This window comes from Schistocerca cancellata, chromosome 4, assembly GCF_023864275.1.
Source record: "Schistocerca cancellata isolate TAMUIC-IGC-003103 chromosome 4, iqSchCanc2.1, whole genome shotgun sequence".
NCBI classification, from domain to species: Eukaryota; Metazoa; Arthropoda; class Insecta; order Orthoptera; family Acrididae; genus Schistocerca; species Schistocerca cancellata.
In genome coordinates, this window is record NC_064629.1 from 842,069,017 (window position 1) to 842,088,792 (window position 19,776).

Genomic DNA, 19,776 nt, shown 5'->3' on the forward strand with positions numbered 1-19,776 from the left:
CTATAAATAAAAAAGTTAATCAAGCAGTTAAAGTGAAAGTTTCTTTACAAAATTGTACAATCAGAAATATAATGTTAATAACAGAGTGCAGCCTAGCTAATCTTGATAAGTGAAAGCCACTTCATGAAATTACATGCCATGAATAGTCACAGTGAAAGTATCATCCATAGAATTTGTTCACTTTTATATTTCTACACACATAGGACATTATATTGGTTACATCTGGAATATATAATATCTTAAAATGCATCTTGTAATATTTACTTTGGTTTTAAATAAAGGACTTTTAAGGTGATTCACAGATTACTGATACAGAAGCAAATGTAGAGAGATGAATGATCTGAAAATGTAGTTATGGGATGAAAGGTTAAACTGAACTCAGCAACAATACTTAGATGTGAATTAACTTTTATTGGTAAATATAATATTTTCCACAATATTTATTATTGATTAACATTTCAGCACATTTGCTAAGTGTATGAATCAACATATATCCAAACATATTTTTATTGGTTCCTTTTCCGTGGTAGTTTGTTGATCACAGATTTCCTCAACTGCTGCATTTCATGTGCAATACAATATTCAGCACACAGAACCTGGAAAACATATTTAACTAATTTTATGACACTAACCACCATCTTTCTTTCAAATGCAGCACAAAGTGATTTAGTGGAATACTTACATATAAGGAAAATTTTATAAAGACTACTTTATAAGAAAATATATTTTAGATAATTAGTTCACTGAATATTTACAATACAGGATATTAAGTCCAACTATGTTTCCAAAAGTGTGGAGAAAATTGTGTAATGAAAGTCATTTGTTAGTCCTAAATCTAGTAGGTCATACATCTAGAGAGGAATGAAAGGTTATAACAGTTTTGAATAATGAAAAACACTGTCTGGGTTACTCACTACATTTTTTTTCTTTTTCAAACAGATAACCATAGAACAAGGTCATAAACAGTAATGTTGAAATTTTGAATAAAGAGGGAACAAGTACCAGTACTGGAGGAATTACACACATGTACCACCAAAATAAATGAGGTAAACAAGATTTAGAATGACCAAAATGAATGTTTATGATGATGGTCTCTTATATTAAAGATATCTGATGTACCACTCATTCCACATCCTTGAGAGAAACTTGCTTGTCATGTATGTTGTCTTAATAATGCATAGAGAGTACTGGGCAGCAATGCTCAGCTTATTGTATGCAGTGCAGTTTTGTGACCATTTTCTGTTTCTACATACAGTATACATTTTTATCCCAATTGTGTAATAATTCAAATGTGTCTATATCATATACTTAATTCATGTGCTATCAGTCTTTATTTTTATTATTATTTATTATTATTATTATTTATTTTATGGCCTTCATTGGACCACTCTAGTCAAAATACAAAGTTGTAAACAAGTTGTTACACATTGATACAATTTGGCTCAACAATAACTTAATATGATGTTCAGGTAATATTCTATTCTTATATGAAAGGTGTTTTGCTCTTCTGTCTGCCCAATATTTCTTTATTGTTTGAGATATTTTCTTTCTTTCTTCATCTGAGACCACTCTTCCTGTACTCCTTTATTGATTTTCATTTGTAGTCTGGTTTGCGGGTCTTGCAGTATTCTGGTTTTCTCTGTCTTGTTTTTTAGGTCATCTACTGTAATTTTGAGTTCTTTTATATCTTCCTTAATTTCTGTGATCCATTTAATGATGCTCTTGCTATTCCACAATTTTTTTATTATTTTTTTTTACTAATTCTGTTTTCTGGAGTTCTCATCAGATGTCCAATGAACAACATGCGTTTCTTCCTGATCATCCTCATGACTGGTTCTATTTTCTTATATACTGTTTCATTTGATGCTATTCTCCAATGTCCATTTATTTTATACTGTTTATTTATACATATCCTAATTATTCTTCTTTTTATTTTTCGTATTCTGTCAATTTCTGCTGTATTAGTTGTTTTGAAGATAGTTTCAGCTGCATACGTTATTTCTGGTTGTGCAACTGTTTTATAGTGTTTTAATTTTACATCTATAGATAGGCTTTTTTTGTTTTATGTAGTTCTGGTAATGTAATTTGCGTAGTTCAGTTTTTTTATTCTGTTCTGCCATGTTGGCTTCTCATTTAGATTGTATGTTATTATTTTGCCTAAATATTTAAATTTATCAACAATTTTGATTTCCTGTTCTCCTATTGTAATTTCATTTGCAAGTGGTGGATCAGTTAGCATAATCTCCGTTTTTTCAAATGATATTCTAAGGCCTACTTTCTCTGCTATTTCTTGTAGTTATTTCACTTGTTGCCTGGCTTCTTGAACGGTGTTGGCTAGGAGAGCAAGATCATCAGCGAATTCCAAGCAGTTTAAGCTAATATCATCTTTTGCACTTCCAATTCTTATCATCTTTGGATTGTTCTTGTACAATTCTCTCATTATGTATTCCAGTGCACAGTTGAACAGTAATGGTGATAGCCAGTCACCTTGTCTTAAGCCTGTTTTTATGAGGAATGGTTCCAAAATTTCTCCTCTAAACTTCACTTTTGATTTGGTGTTAGTTAGAGTGAGTTGTATTATTTTAATTAGTTTTGGGTGGAGTCCTAGATTTCTTAAAATTTTTAATACTGAAGGTCTGTGGAGACAGTCATAATATGCCTTCTTAAAATCCACAAATGTTATTGCCAGAGGTTTGTTCCGTTTCTTGTAGAATGCCATAATCAATTTTAAACTAATTATCTGCTCTGCACAGCTTCTCCATGGTCTGAAACCTCCCTGATATTCCCCTAACTCCTGTTGTAACTGCTCCTTGATTCTTTCATATAGGATCTTGGATAGAACTTTGTATGTGCAATCTAGGAGAGAGATTCCTCTGTATTTGTCTGGGATGCTCTTATCTTCCTTTTTGTGTAGTGAGTGGATGATAGCTGTGGTCCAGTGTTCGGGGAATCGTCCTGTTACCCAAATTTTTGTTAGAGCCATGTGTAAGGAGGTCTTGACTGTGTCACTTGCATATTTCCACAATTCAACAAAAACCTGATCTTCTCCACATGCCTTATAATTTTTTTGTTCTTTAAGAATTTTTTCTACTTCTTGGGAAGTTGGAGGGTCTAGTTTGTTAGGTTTGGTTTTTATGGGGGTATTTATGTTGATTTGTAAGGGTTCTTTGGGTTCCTCGCAATTCAGAAGTTTGTTAAATGCTTTTGCCATGATTTCTGCATTTTCCTTGTTACTGTGTGTCACTCTTCCATCTTCATCTTTCAGTATTAGTGTAGGAGCCTCATATTGTTGTAGTTGTTTCCCAAACATTTTATAGTAGTTTCTGGAGTTGGTTTTATGATAATTACCTTCTATAGAGTTTATAATATCTTTAAGGAATCCTTTCATTTTGTGTGAATTTTTTTTTTTCATTTTTTAGGTTGATGGCATTTTCTTCAGTTTTATGTGTTTGAAGCTTTAACCATGCCATATAGACACCAAGTCTATATTCATGGAATTTGTCACATTCTGATGTCCACCATGCATGTTTCCTTCGTGGGTTCAAGGAAGCTAGATTCTCTGCTTCTTTTTTAAGATTAGGCACTAGTTGTTCTAGATCATCTGTTAATTTGATGGTTTGTGTTATTTGTTGGTATTTATTATTTTTAATTAGCTGATGTGGGGTCAAACCTCCTCTTTATTTTATTAGTATTTCCGGTCCTCTTCTTTAACGGACTGAATTTGATTTTAATTTTAACTATATAATGGTCTGAGCCTGTGTCTACTCCTCTCAGTACTTTAACATTGTGGATCTCCTTATGAAAATTTTTGTCCATACAGACATGGTCTAGCTGCCACTCCCCCTTCTTCCAGTCTGGATGTTTCCATGTTTTAAGTTTACTTGGCTTCCTCTTAAAGTATGTTGATTTAGATATAAGGTTGTGTTCTCTGCAGAGTTCTACAAGTCTTTGACCGTTTTTGTTTATAAATTTATGTGGACTCCATTTTCCAATTATATCTTTATATTTCCTTTCTTTTCCCAACTGAGCATTGAAATCTCCCAATAAGATTTTTACATTCTTTTTATTTACTCTGTTCACAGTTTGTTCTAGAAGATCCCAAAATTTATCTACCTCTTCCTTTGTTTTTGTTAGACAATTTTTTTCATTTGTTGGGGCATGAGCATTTATTACTGTATAGGTTTCATTCATTGTTTTAAATCTTAGAGTTGCAATTCTTGGTGATACTGCTTGCAAATCCGTTACTGAATCTATTATTTTTATGTTTAGTAAAAACCCTGTTCCAAACTGGGGACATTGTTTCATTGCCCTCGGTCCTGGTTTCCCATTATAAATTCTGTATCCTTGTGATTCGAATGGGTCCTCAGTGGTGTTTCTCATTTCTTGGATCCCTGTTATTAAATTTTTTTGTTTATTTAGTTCATCTGTGAGCTCTTTGAGTTTTCCGATCTGAAGTAGTGAGTTTATGTTGTGTGTTGCTATATAATTTATCTGCTCATGTTTAATCTTCTTTGTGTGTTTTAGTGTGCATTTTGATGGTTTGCAAACACTCCGATTTGTTGCTGTCTTCTAGTTGACTACCCACCGAATCCGATGTAGCCTTTTCCTGCCTTTTTGAGCAGGACGGTGGAATTTTTTTACTAAAAGACCTTTCCATTTTTGACTTTTGAAGGTTGTCAACCTTAGCTGGAGTAAGCTCTGCTTTACAAATACGGTTGTTAACCGCAGAGGGTGTGTTTGGTCCATGAGAGCTATTTTATTTCACTCAAGTCTGCTGGTAAACCGGTGGGGACTTTATTTTAATTAGTTTATCAATAATTTAATTTTTTCAAAGATTATGAATGCTTTTCTGACATGTGTGGGGGCATTCACATATGCACATATTGCCATGCAGTTGAGCATGTAACTTTCCTTATAGTATCTCTCCTCATACTGGACTAACTGCACATTGCATCACTAGACTAGCTTCGTGTGGGTTCCCCCCCAACCACCACTGATTGGATTTGGATATTCTTTGGCTGTATATTCTTGCATATTTAATAACATCACTGGTTGTATACTTCTAGAATTTTAATGGTAGGGCACTCTTTCATTCTTTTTCCCAGTTTCAGATCTAAAGATGATATCTACATCAAACAAAATTTGTGGTAAACACAAAAAGAATGAGGTAAGTGAGCTAGATCTTCCTTTTTCATTATATGGATAGTGGTTACAGTTTTCTTATGTCTTCCCTTACGAAACAATTTGGAATATTTCACAACAAATATACCAAGATGAAAATGTGAAATCTGGAGTAAGTGAATGTTCAAAAATATGTATGGGTGATTATTTCAGAGAAGAAAATAATTGATTTCTATCTGATACAACATGTCTCCCAAAATACGATGCCTGTTCAAAAACTTCTGCAACGTTCGTAAATTGGCACCAGTGGTGTGTTGGAGGGAAACGTGGTTGGCATTCATGCACGTACCTGTGTTTTACGTATAACTGCTGGAAGTTTCATTGTTATATGTACGTCAGTTATTGTTCAGTGCTGTACTGAACAGAACATTATATCACACAGTTTGCAAATTTGGAGATGACAGAGTTAGAGGATCTGTGTGTCTGCATTAAATTTTGTGTGAAACTCAAGAAAACCTTTACAGAGACACACCAAATGATGCAGGAAGCCTACAGCTATGAGTGCTTAAGCCATAGTCAGTGTCACAAATAGTTGAGATGGTTCAAACGTGGCTAGATGGAAGTTAAAGATGACCCTTGTTCATGACACCCTTTGGGGACACTCATGTCAGGAACATCAGCAAAAGTGTATGTGCCAATCAAGGAATGACTACCCACAACTTTGCAGAAGAATGTAACATTTCAATTGGATCATGTCATGAAATCCTGCATCATGAATGCATCATGAATGCATCATGTTGCCACCAAGTTTGTCCCACACCCCATGAGTCAAGACCACAAAGACCTTCAACTTTAATTTCCTAAAAAAGGAAAAGAATGTAATCATAGTGTGTCAAGAGCAGCCCAATAGACCTTTTGTAGCTAATGTGACTACCTTTAAGTATCAACAATAAATACAAAATTATGTAATTAAATATTTATTTTGTTTATCTGGATGCTGGACCTTTCTATATATTACCAACATCCAGCAATGAAAATTACTCCAGAACATCACCACTTGTAGTGTATATCCCATCACATGATATGTCATGTCTGTAGAATCTGTGCAAGATATTATACAATCTTTATAAGTGTGTGTCACTGTTGTTGCAGATTAGTTTGGCAGAAGTCTTAACACCTCAGAGATGTACGGAAGGGATAGCAGCAAGAAAAGATTGGTACAGCAGACGTAAGGCCAGAGCTATAAAGTAGAAATGATAAAAAATAACCAAGGAAATAAAAGTATATTTACAATGACGGAATGAGGAGGATTTTCAAAAGAATTCAACAAAGGGAAGAAGAATGAGGAAAATAAATGGTAGTAAAATGAGAATGATGAAATCTGATCCTATATCCAGTTCATTCAGTCATTTTTCCAACGATACTACTTTCTTGATGTTACTTACATCTCAATGATGGCTTCACATAAATCTGTATGCCTATCATACACCTCAACCTCCTACAGAGGGTCACTTTTCCAAATCACCATCTGACTGCTAGGCACCATGATATTATCCCCAGCAGATACTAAAAATTTGTCCAAGTCCTACCTTGACAACTACTGGAAGCCAAACCACCCTTGTCAATGACCAGTACACTGCCAGCTAGGGGGAAACGCTGAGCACGTTGTGGCAAACATGGGATCTACTACAGCACAGAGGAATGACCGAGTGCCCAAGTGTGCAAGCAAGGCATAATGACATCTTGGAAGCTGGGAGATACAATCTTATCTAGTGACAAAGCCGATTGTCATAAGGAAGGCTAGATACAATACAACAATAAATATCCAGGTGCCGAAGCAGCAGAAAAGAGCCTCTGAAAGGTGAAGCTGGAAAAGTCTGAAGTCCCTAGGAGAGTGGACAGTGAGAGAAAACTAGGACAAATGATGTCGTAGCCATCCCCACCACTGCAGAGCATACGAGAACTGCCATCATAAATACCCCAACCTTCTTAACAAATTTCTGATTCCCAAGTGCTGACTGCCAATTGCCCAGTAGTCTCAGCCATTTTGTCAGCCGCTTCTATCCAATGGGAAGAGGTGTTATGGAAGTAGACTCTCAAAACATCTAGCTGTCTTTGATCATTTATGGAGCCATGAGTCCAGCAGATGGAAGGACACTGCAACTGCAAGCTGTAGTGCCAACTTCTGAGGCAATGCTGATGGGCCGCAGAGGCAGCCCTCACTGTGCAGGTCTACTGCACACTTGATCTGTGTGACCTGGATGATATCCATCACCTGCGTCATCTGCCTTCAGGAGCAGGGGGGGAGGGGGGGCATTGCTGCTGCTCATCCTGTTCCTGTTCCTGTGGCAGGCACTGATGCTTCTGGCTCCTGTTTTCTAAAGAGTGGCTGAGAGCTGATCCGTGTGATCCACTGGGTACCTCAGGTGGACCTGGGCCTGACTGTAAGTGCAAATCTTCAACATCAGTGAGTGCACTTTGGAGAATGATACATAGAGCTGAGGGCCACTGGAGTCCACAGGTTGACAGCTGCCCTGTGACATAATAGCCACCACCAACACTTCACTGTGCTGGTGGTATTGCGAGTTAAGCACCCATTGGCCTTCTGCTGCTGACAAAGTACTGCCCCTCCCTCCCCCCCCCCCCCCAGCCTACCTGTAGTGTAGTGCTTTCAAAAACAATCCTGTATTACCACCTAATAAATGTGTTATTGTCAATTACGTTTCCTTGGTGCTCTCAAGTATAACTAGGTCCTCACAACAGCATCCCACCCAACACTCTTCTTTCAACTGTAGGAGTTTGAGACTGCACTCTTCTATGATTAACATATAAGATCCATACCCAGTACCCTCACTATCTGTGGATATCTGATTAAAAATGATAAATTGTTGCATCTTAACCAACCTGACTGACTCATCACAGCCTTCAAAGAAAGTATGAGAAAGTTAACCTGACCCACATGTCTCTACCCTGAGCTGCATTCACTATTGATCCTGCCATTCAGCCATTAATTATCCACAGAATTGTATTTCCACATTATGTAATATGACCCCAGATAAAATAATTGATAAGCACTCTCCAGATTGTTTGCATGTTTCCATCCTAAAACTTAGATCCTTGTGGTTCCTGGAGTCAGAGGGGTACCACTTTTAGGTTAGAATCAAGATTCAGGCACCATGTTCTGAAAGAAGTGATAATAATGGGAGAGCCCTACAAAATGCTTAATAACACACAGAAAAGAAGATTAGCTTACTTCATCAAAATATTACAGGACTGAGTAGCAAGGCAGAAGAGCATATTGTCCATTTTGAAAATATAGAGAGCTCTGAAAACATAGACATCCTAGACATTCTGTGTCTGTCTGAGCACCATATAACCACAGGATTAGATTAGTTACATATAAAAGATTACACTATTGCAGCTTAAGCACGCAAAATAACATGGGAAAAGGAGGAGTTGTTACATACATTAAGACAGAACACAAGTTCAAAAACACTGAGACAAGTAAATTTCAATTTGAATTGTAACTGTATATAGGTCCCCACTGGGAAATTATGAACTATTTATAAGGAATATGGATTCCTTGCTGTGCTCTGTGTCAGGCATCAGCAAGCATTTGATAGTCTGTGGTGACTTCAGTGTAGATTTTTTAAGGATTCTGGTAGGAAAAATAATCTGGAAACCTTATTTGGAACATAAAATTTGATCTCAGTAATTAACTTTACAACACGGGTAGATAAAGGCATCAGGATCCTAATTAGTGATGTTTTCTTTGATGCTCAAAGCATGAAAATAACTGTTTAACCAGTAACAAATCCTCTCTCTGATCATGATGCACTGCTTGTTAGGATAAATAACATAGTGCCTTATGGTATGAGAAATGTCTTTAAAAACAGTTTACAGGAGATGCCCTGGGACGAAATTTATAACAAACAAAATTCTAATCTATTCCATGATAAATTCATATCATTATATATAATAGCTTCCCGGACATGGTAATCAGAAAGAACACTAAACAGCGACATAAAAAACCGTGGCCCACTATAGGGATTAAAGTATCTTTTGTAAGGAAAAGGGAAATGTATCTTTTGGCAAGAGTAAGAAGGAATCCTGCAGGAGTTGCACACTACAAAAAATACTCAAACTGTCTTAAAAAAATCAAGGAACATGCACATAATGTCACAAATCAGTGCTTCCAAACAGACTTAAGGATATATTACAGGCAGTGAAATGAGAGACAAGACAACCAGCCACAGAACAAGACGAAATTACTATTGAACTGAATGGAAGTGCTATGAATGATGGGTCACAGCTAGCAAATGCATTTAATAATCATTTCTTAAGTATAGTAGAAAGCAGAGGAACAAACAATTCAAGAGCAAAACCACAGCAGTGAGTTGAAAATGTAACTTTCACAAAATTCAATCATATGAATGTTTCACCAACTTCTCCTTCTGAAATTTAGAAAATTATAAATTCTTTCGAAAATAAAAGGTCATCTTATTTTGATGATGTTTCCAATAAAGTAACAAAAGTTTGTTCCCATGTAATAAGCCCAATCTTATCTGAAATATGAAATATATCACTAACTCAAGGCATTTTTCTAGAGGGACTGAATTATTCCACACTTAAATCCCTCTTTGAGAAAGGTGATATGAGAGATGTCAATAACTAATGACCTATTTCACTGCTGAAATCATTTACCAAAATTTTTGAGAAGGTGATGTACTCTAGAACAGTATCTCTCCTTAGCATTAATAGCAATCCTAGCAAATAACAATTTGTGTTTCAGAGGGATTGCTCTAATGTGAATGCCATTTACAACTTCACTCACCAGATTTTACAAGCATTAAATAACAAAACAGTGCTGGGTGGTATTTTATGTGACCCGTCTAAGGCATTTGACTGTGTGAATCACAGTATTCTCCTAGGTAAATTGATAATTTATGGGCACTGATGGTATAACCAACTAATGGATAATGTCATATGTTAACAGGAAGTTGTACTTAATAATTCAAGCAATCTAGTCCAGAGACATAATTTTGACAGGCGAGAAATCATGTATGGGGCTCCCCAAGTTCTAGTGTTACGTCAGCTACTGTTCCTCATATACACTACTGGCCATTAAAATTGCTACACCACGAAGATGACGTGCTACAGATGCGAAATTTAACTGTCAGGAAGAAGATGCTGTGATATGCAAATGATTAGATTTTTCAGAGCATTCACACAAGGTTGGCACCGGTGGTGACACCTACAATGTGCTGACATGAGGAAAGTTTCCAACCGATTTCTCATACACAAACAGCAGTTGACTGGCATTGCCTGGTGAAACATTGTTGTGATGCCTTGTGTAAGGAGGAGAAATGCGTACCATCACATTTCCGACTTTGATAAAGGTCAGATTGTAGCCTATCGCAATTGTGGTTTATCGTATCACGACATTGCTGCTCATGTTGGTCAAGATACAAAGACTGTTAGCAGAATATGGAATCGAAGGGTTCAGGAGGGTAATATGGAACGCCGAGCTGGATCACAATGGCCTCGTATCACTATCAATCGAGATGACAGGCATCTTATCCGCATGGCTGTAACGGATTGTGTAGCCACGTCTCGATCTTTGAGTCAACAGACGGGGACGTTTGCAAGACAGCAACCATCTGCACAAACAGTTCGACAATGTTTGCACCAGCATGGACTATCAGCTCGCAGACAGGAGCGCCTGCAGTAGTGTACTCAATGACGAACCTGGGTGTACGAATAGCAAAACGTCATTTTTTGGATGAATCCAGGTTCTGCTTACAGCATCATGATGGTCGCATCCGTGTTTGGCAACATCGCGGTGTACGCACATTGGAAGCGTGTATTCGTCATCGCCATACTGGCGTATCACCTGGCATGATGGTATGGGGTGCCATCGGTTACACGTTTTGGCCACCTCTTGTTCACATTGACGGCACTTTGAACAGTGGACTTTACATTACAGATGTGTTACAACCCGTGCCTCTACCCTTCATTCGATCCCTGCGAAACCCTACATTTCAGAAGAACAATGCACGACTGCATGTTGCTGTTCCTGTACGGGCCTTTCTGGATACAGAAAATGTTCAATTGCTGCTCTGGCCAGCACATTCTCCAGATCCCTCACCAACTTAAAACGTCTGGTCAATGGTGACTGATCAACTGGCTCATCACAATATGCCAGTCACTACTGTTGATGGCCGGCCGGAGTGGCCGAGCAGTTCTAGGCATTACAGTTTGGAACTGTGCGACCGCTATGGTCGCAGGTTCGAGTCCTGCCTCGGGCATGGATGTGTGTCATGTACTTAGGTTAGTTAGGTTTAAGTAGTTCTAAGTTCTAGGGGACTGATGACCTCTGATGTTAAGTCCCATAGTGCTCAGAGCCATTTGAACCATTACTCTTGATGAACTGTGGTATCATGTTGAAGCTGCATGGGAAGCTGTATCTGTACAGGCCATCCAAGCTCTGTTTGGCTCAATGCCCAGGCATATCAAGGTCATCATTACAGCCAGAGGTGGTTGTTCTGGGTACTGACTTCTCAGGATATATGCACCCAAATTGCATGAAAATGTAATCACATGTCAGTTTTCGTATAATATATTTGTCCAATGAATACCCATTTATCATCTGCATTTCTTCTTGGTGTAGCAATTTTAATGACCAGTAATGTATGTAAATGATCTTCTGCCATTCTGTTTGCTGATGACACTAGTATTGTAATCAGTCCAAGCATATGTAAAGAAACAGAAGAAATGGTAAACAGAGTTCTTAAAAGTAGCATTGACTGGTTTTCTGTGAATGGTCACACCTTCTGTTTTAGAAAGGTACAACATACTTAGTTCTGCACATCTAGAGGCACTACACCAATGGTAATTGTAATACATGGCAAGAAAATAAAAAACAGGGTCGAAACTTCAAAATTCTTAAGGGTCCGTCTTGATGAGAATTTAAATTGGAAAAATACATTTTGGAAATGCTAAAACAATTTAGTTGTGGCACATTTGCGCTTAGGATAATTGAAAATCTTGGGGAGAGGCAATTCAGTAAGTTGACTTATTTTGCATATTTTCATTCGGTAATGTCATATGGAATAATGTTCTGAGGTAACTCATCTTTAAGAAAGAAAGTCGTCATTGTGCTAAAACATACTGTGAAAATAATATGTGGTGCTCACCCACAATCATTTTGTAGACATCTGTTTGAGGAGTTGGGCATTGTGACCACTGCTTCACAGCACATTTATGCCCTCATAAAATTTGTTGTATATCACCGACTACGATTCAACAAGAACACTGAGGTACATAATTACAATACCAGAAGGAAAAATCACATTCATTAATCCACATTAAGGTTGTCTTCAGTAGAAAAAGTGCTGCACAATGCCACAACAAAAACTTTTGACTATTTACCCAGTGACATAAAATTTCTGACAGATAGCAAAATAAAATTTGATAACAAACTGAGGAAATTTCTAACTCTTTCCTTAACAACTTCTTCTATTCCGTAGAAGAATTCTTATTACCTTAATGTGCAAAAGATGGTGGGTATGAAATACTAACTCACATCTGTATATCTTTCTTCTTTTTGTGAAAAAAAAATCCTCTTAGAAATGTTCGGAATGTAACACTATGTACAAATTAATTTGAGATGCGAATGTAAAATGACTCCTTCAACATTGTTATGATCTATCATGTAAAATGATCTATGAAAAAAATCCATTGCATGTCATAAAGCTGTTGTATTCTTTCCTGGAGCAAGCTGGAGCACAACTTTTATAAATGGCTTCAGGCCATACCACATCTGAATGCCCCACAAATTTGGATATTTCATCATTCAACTAGCCAGCGAAATGGAGACCTTCAATGAGGCCTCTTTCAAAGTCTGTCTGCTGCAGATAACGCTGTCGCATGCAAGCACACAGCATTTACATGTCATTCACAGTGACCACTAAACATCTGACATCATTCATGTCCCTAGAATACCCTGACAAGGATGGTAACAACAATAAGTATGGACAACACTTGTGACCATTCTGCCTGTTACAGAGAATTCCAACTCCAGTCATTTATATACCCATTGATAGTGTGTACATGTATAAAGTTACACTGATGTCTGTCCATTCTTTCTGGGTACTTCACTTTTTTGTCATGCATTGTGTAAGTTAGATACTGTCAAATATTTACATTTGGCAAAGGATTCACAATCATTTGGCAAAGGATTCACAACAGGACTCTCTGGACCTTTGTCCATGCTTTAACCTAACGTCTACATTCTATTCAGGCATATGTCTGCTGCCCAGTCCCATAATTCTATACCATAATTATTGAATGGATAAGTTGTTTCATATTACACAATTTTTAAGGTTTGGCTGGGAACTGTTTTTGGCCACTGGCTTATCAGAAACAGTCCACTGTTGGTTTTCTCACATATAGAATTAATTTCGTTTATCCAACAAAGATTTTTGAGCAGATGAACAAAGAAATTTAAAGTTATCTGTGTCTTTTGATGAAAGCAGGTTGTTTTAAATGTTAGCAGCTAAGATTTACTTAAGTTAATATGTAGGTCTTGATGTAGAAAATATGTGGTTACTTCCATAAGATCATTAGCTGCAACTGATGGGAATGCATCAAAGGTTTTTTCATAAAATAGGAGGGAGGAGTCACCACCACAGCTTACCAGATGTGAGTTGTAGGACTGTGTCATGCCACTGATGTAGACCTGTATTCTCGGGCAGACAGCCCAAAAATTATTATTTCAGCTGTTGCTTCTGCCACCAAGTATTTAGAATGCCAAGCACCACTTGGTCCTTACGACTGTGCTGGTTGCAATTATTTCTCTAGAACAACTTGCAATCCCATATGTTTCATGGCAGTGATCTATGTTACTCTTACTTCCACTGCCAAGGAGATCCCTCTTCCCTTTCCTGCCCAATCATGCATTCCTTTATTATACTTTCCAGTTTCTGTCATCTTGTGTTCCTTCATTTATCACTATTTGCTTTCACTGTATATTTTCTATTTTCCAATTATTATTTTGGTCCTGTTTTTTTTCTCTCTTCTGATGTTATCTTCGTTACTGGACTCACAAATTTTAATTCTTCTCAAGTATTCACTTTGTATTTCTCATTTCTTTTTCCTCACACCTTACTACTCTTAGTTGTTCTTATACTTTCTCTTTGACACAGCCTACTCCATGAATTTTAACAGCTTCAGAAATTCCATTCATTCCTGTAAACCACTAATAAAAAACTAGTTAAAAGTTGTTCTCAGCTGAATGCTAGTGTTGGCATCTGGTATTTTTTCTGTCAGATAAATGATGTAAATTGATCCCTCTAAAGTATTGATCAATTGAGATGAAATAAAGTGAAAAATTGTAATGGAACATGATAAACAGATTCAAAATAATTCAAAGAGCACGGAATACTAGAGATGTTCAAACACGTTAAGGGTGAACAAAGAATATGGAAAGAAACAAATGTAAAATAAGGATTAGTTTTCCTCTTGCTGAAATATGAATTATAACGGAGGAAAATGATAGAGAATGTAAAATGTATTAATAGTATGATGTATAATCCTGATACTGGATATATTTAATTATTACTGTTACTAGTACCATTATCTTCACTATCATTATACTCAAGACAGGAAAGACAAATATTCTGCTTATTCTGAGATACACACACACTGTTGTGCCTTGAATTAAGTAGCACAATATTGCTCATCACCTGTGCTTGAAAATTAACATACATAATTTACTAAACTGTACAATCTACTCCAAATTTACTCTTCATTATATGAGTGCTGGTGAATGAGTGCTTTAATTTTACATGTGGCACCCTTAACTTTACATTTCACATTCTCCAAACTGGCAGTGTTTGCTGTGTACATCTTGTAATTCGGTGATAAATATAATATGATTTTGTTAACAGATGGTCGTATAAAAATTATATTCACCCAACGTGACCCATTTTTAGCGAAAGTACTCAGAGAATGTTCCTCTCAGCTGTGAGGTCACACATAAGGTAACTTACCACAGGAAGAGAAACAGTAAACAACAGTCCCATAATCCAAATTTGATAAGTCATTAAGGGGAAGTAGGTTTATATTTAACAACTAATGGAACAATTTTACTGAAGCAAGTAACTCTGCCACAGATGGCAGGAGGAGGGTTCCTATTTCCCTCTGTTTTCTGTGATTAATATCTCAACTATCTGCTTCAACAACAGGAGAATGCTTAGATTTTTTGCTTTTGTTCTTTATCCTTGCCCACCAGAACCAATATTTGCACTTGCAATACATAACACTGATAAAATATTACACTTTAACATTCCCCTATATCCACAGTGTTTACTTCATTTTCGCTTCTGGCTCCGATATTCAATTAATCTGAATTTAAATTTTCTTTTTTGTTCCAAATTTCAGGAAAGACCTGTCTTAAATTAGAAAAAAATATTATATTTATTAAAGTCCATTTGATGCTATGTGTCGCTGGCCAGAGTAGCCGAGCGGTTCTAGGCGTGACAGTCTGGAGCCGAGCGACCGCTACGGTTGCAGGTTAGAATCCTGCCTCGGACATGGATGTGTGTGTTGTCCTGAGGTTAGTTAGGTTTAAGTAGTTCTAAGTTCTAGGGGACTGGTGACCTCAGCAGTTAAATCCCATAGTGCTCAGAACCATTTGAACCATTTTGCTATGTGTCAAATGCAGGTTTGTGTTTATAATTACTTCAAGGAGAAAGATTTATTTTTGTATTTCTGCATCAGAATGCAATAATAAACCAAAATAAGCACAGAAAGGTGCTTCACAGTGTGACGTGTGTAAGAATTTTCTGAATGAGAAACCTCTGGCAATGGAAATTTATGTGGCAACAAAATATATTCATGTTATGTCCTCTTGAATGAGTGATACTGAATGTATTATACTATTTTAATATTGACTTCTCTGCTGATTAAAAAAAGTGAATGTAAGGTTTACACACACCAAACAGGAAAAAAATCAATAAAATATTTGTTAATCAATTTAGTGAATGTGACAGTTCGTACTGTATACAGATTTGCCTCAGAAATTACCAAAACTGTACATACTGTTTTACTCAGAGGGGATAGTGTGATCACCACACTAATGTTTTCTGTTTCTGGGAGCAGATACTTATTGCAGCAAATGATTTTTAACACAAAGCTACAGCTACATGTGATATTTTAATGCATCTAGTAAGGAATATGTAAGAAACCTCTGCTGCTTGCATATTCTGTGAGCTGAAAGATGGCATTCCTTTAGTGCATTTCATTGTATTTAGAATAGACAAATTCAGATCTGTAATCTGCAAAGCTAAACTTAATCTCAGTGTTATATGTGTCAGAACATTATTTTGCTGTGATAGAAAATGAAGAGACCAATATTCCTGATTGATATAAAAATGTATGAAATTTATCAGTATGTGGATGTAGAGTGTAAGTACCAGTATCAAGCTTTTGTGCTGTGCATTATCCGAACATATTTTTTTTTTCTTTTCATAGTTCTTGTAATTTGTATTACATACAAATAAAAATTATTTTTCTTTATAAACACTAGGTTTAAGTCAAATCCAATATCGTCCAATGATGCAGTAAAGAAACACATAAACCGTCTTTGCTGATCCAAACAGCATCACCTTGCACAAAATTATATGCCAAACCTGCGAGAGAAACGGTTGAAAAATCAGCTCCCTGAATGTGCAACTCCTACTCTTCATAAACAGAACAGTATAAAATCTTAATTATTTTCTGTCACTGTGGCTGGGCGTACCGTTTAGTAAATTTCTAAGATTAAGAAGTTACCTGATTAATCAATTTTATTTATGGTGCTTTATTTCCATGTTAGACTAATTTAGAAAATTAGTTTTGGCCACTAAAGACAAGTTTCTTTCTAAAAACTTTGGCTTTAATTAATGAAAAAGTAGGATAGGCAATTAATTAACCATAATACCCAGACATAAATATTAAAATAAAACACTGCCTATAATGGCAGCGGCAAAATTACGCACTTTGCTGTCAAACTATGTGAGCATAATAAATTATCCAGAAGCACTTTCTTCCTCAGAAACTGCGCGATTTACGACATATAAAACAGTATCACCCTTCATTCACGTTGAAAAATCCTTTAAACTGTGTAATTCCGTTCCTGAATTCTAAGCTATAAATCAATCAATTATCTTTAATAATTACCTCTCCACGTCTCGGCTTCATTTCTGTTTGCGTTGGTATACAAGACAGAAGGCATTTCATCGAAATATTGCGGTACGTTTTAAGTAGTAGCTCATACTGCAAACAAATAAATTATTTTTAACAAATTACAATAAGTTGCCGGTCCTCGTATTTATAATCGTTCAGTTTACTTACTGCGTCATCTATCTTTCCGGCCATGACGAGATGGAATCAAATATATTTACGTTTCTGAAGAATAATAGCAGCCATATATTTAGACAAGTCTCCAACTTCCACAACAATTTCAGCCCAATGACACAGAATATTCCCTTATTCGCGCTCAATCAACGAATGACAATACTTAACCTGTTGCGCCAAAGATTTTATTAGCTGACACAGGACTACCGCCCACCCTAACGAAATGTAAAAAGTAATACTTTCACGCAGTAATGAAATTACACATTAATTTTACGTGAGTGGTACGAAGAGGAAATACATTAAAATGTCAATAGATACGCTTACCAGTTTCAATCGTAAAAAGGAATACTGTATCTCCGGCATGTGGAGTGACGTGAATGTCACAGATGAATTATAAACGAGGCGTTGTAGCTCTCGATGTCTTAACGTTATTATAACTTGATCATCGATATTAAGTTCAACGCGAGACACTTGAATGTAATGAATACTGAAGTTGTTAAATAAATGAATACGAAAGCACTCATTTACTCCAGGAATGCTACGCTGCTAAGGTAAATAAGCGGTATACTTTATGGGAAAACTAGGACATTTACATCTACTTAATTAAGTAGTCTGTGGAGTACACGGTAGAGAGTACTTCCAATCGTACCACCTATTAAGGTTTCTTCTCGTTCCATTCTCGTATGGAGTGCGGAAAGACTGACTGCCTGAATACGTACTTCTGTGGGCGTTTTCGTTATCTTCGCAGTCCATACGGGACTGATGCATTGGTAGCTGTAGTATATTCCTAGATTTCTTATTTGGTACTGATTCTTGAATGTTTGTAAGTAGGATTTTGATAGTTAACAGATTTATCAATACAGGTATTTCCGCGATGAGCTTCCGCTAGTCAAGCAAACCCGTGTCCATTCACGCTGCCCTTCTTTGTATGTGCTCGACATTCCGCGTTATTAGGCCTACTGTTGGGTTCCACACACTTGAGCAGTGTTTTAGAATGGGTCGCATGAGTATTTTGTAAGGAATCTCCTTTTTAGACTGATGCATTTTCGTAGAATTCCTATGACTGAACTCAAGTCTCCAGTTGAGCCTATAACATATATTGATCCATAATTTCTTACACCCTGGTATTTCTATTAGGTCACTGATTCCAGTAATGTATAATTCGTGTTGTCGTCACGGGAATCAACGCTTTTGCGATTTATGAAGCGCACAGTTTTACATTTCTGAACATTTAAAGCAATTAGTCAGTCGTTAAACCACTTTGAATTTTATTCAGAATAGTCTGAATATTTGTGCAGGGGAAGATGAGGTAAGATGACGAACTCAAACTTCAGATTTTTCCCACGGTTTCGTACATGGTTTAACAATCTGAAATTTAAAGGGACAGTTATTTTAATTTTTCATGTTGAATAAAAAATATTTAAATGCTGTTGTCACTTCTCCAAATATGAAAAATATTTTTAAGAAAAAGTGTAATTTTCGTCAACTTACTCCACCTAAGGGGTAAGATGACGAATGGGGGTGGGTAACTTGACAAATATATAAACGTTTACATTAAGAAGGAAAATTTTTAAAAATTCAGAGAAGTAATGCATAAAAGTCAAAGATGCAACACCAAAAATACAATACCAGATTGCTCATACTGAAACTCAGTTGTGAAATATTATTCACAACAGAAATTTCGAATAATATTAATTACGCAGGCAATACAGTTCATACACAAGAGTCACACTTCCAGGGCGTGTCTCTCGCTTCACCATCATCGCAGCCAGAACATGCAGCATGTACCCCAGATTTGCCACGAAGCACTGATACCACAACCCTTCCTTTTCATGTTCTCCGCAAATAATGCAGTCTTCGACAACTTCTTCTAATATTGTTTCAGTATCAGAGCCGTCTTCCTCCATATAAAGAATTCGTTGAGTTGATTCATCAGATGATGAGTACTCCAGTTACTTGCTAGTTTCCTTTAATTTTCGGTCATTTGGGCACTTGGATTTCTTTGAAGCCAGTGTTTCAGATTTTCTTTTCGATCCTTCTTGTCTTTTCAGTTCTAGCAAATCTTTTTCTTCCTTCTTGTTTTCAATCATTCATTTCACAGGGCTTCCAGAAATGTTGTAAGAAGCCAGTTTCTTCCTTAGTTTCCTGGCTGTTTTTTTGCTGGCCATCGGAAGAAAGTGCTGAGTGTCGAGGGAGTGTCGAGGAATTTGATGGCTGTGGAGGAACAGCTGAGGAAATGGTAGGCTGTTTCGGTGG

At 36.6% G+C, this 19,776-nt stretch overlaps 1 long non-coding RNA gene across 1 annotated transcript; it reads right to left on the minus strand.

The window, feature by feature from the left end:
* Positions 1 to 492: 492 nt before the first annotated feature.
* LOC126183209 (uncharacterized) lies at positions 493 to 17,651 on the minus strand. Its single transcript, XR_007536705.1, has 3 exons — positions 17,518 to 17,651; positions 17,344 to 17,439; positions 493 to 596 (listed from the first exon to the last, which is right to left on the minus strand). It is a non-coding gene; the product is annotated as an uncharacterized LOC126183209 (long non-coding RNA).
* Between the last annotated feature and the right edge of the window lie 2,125 nt (positions 17,652 to 19,776).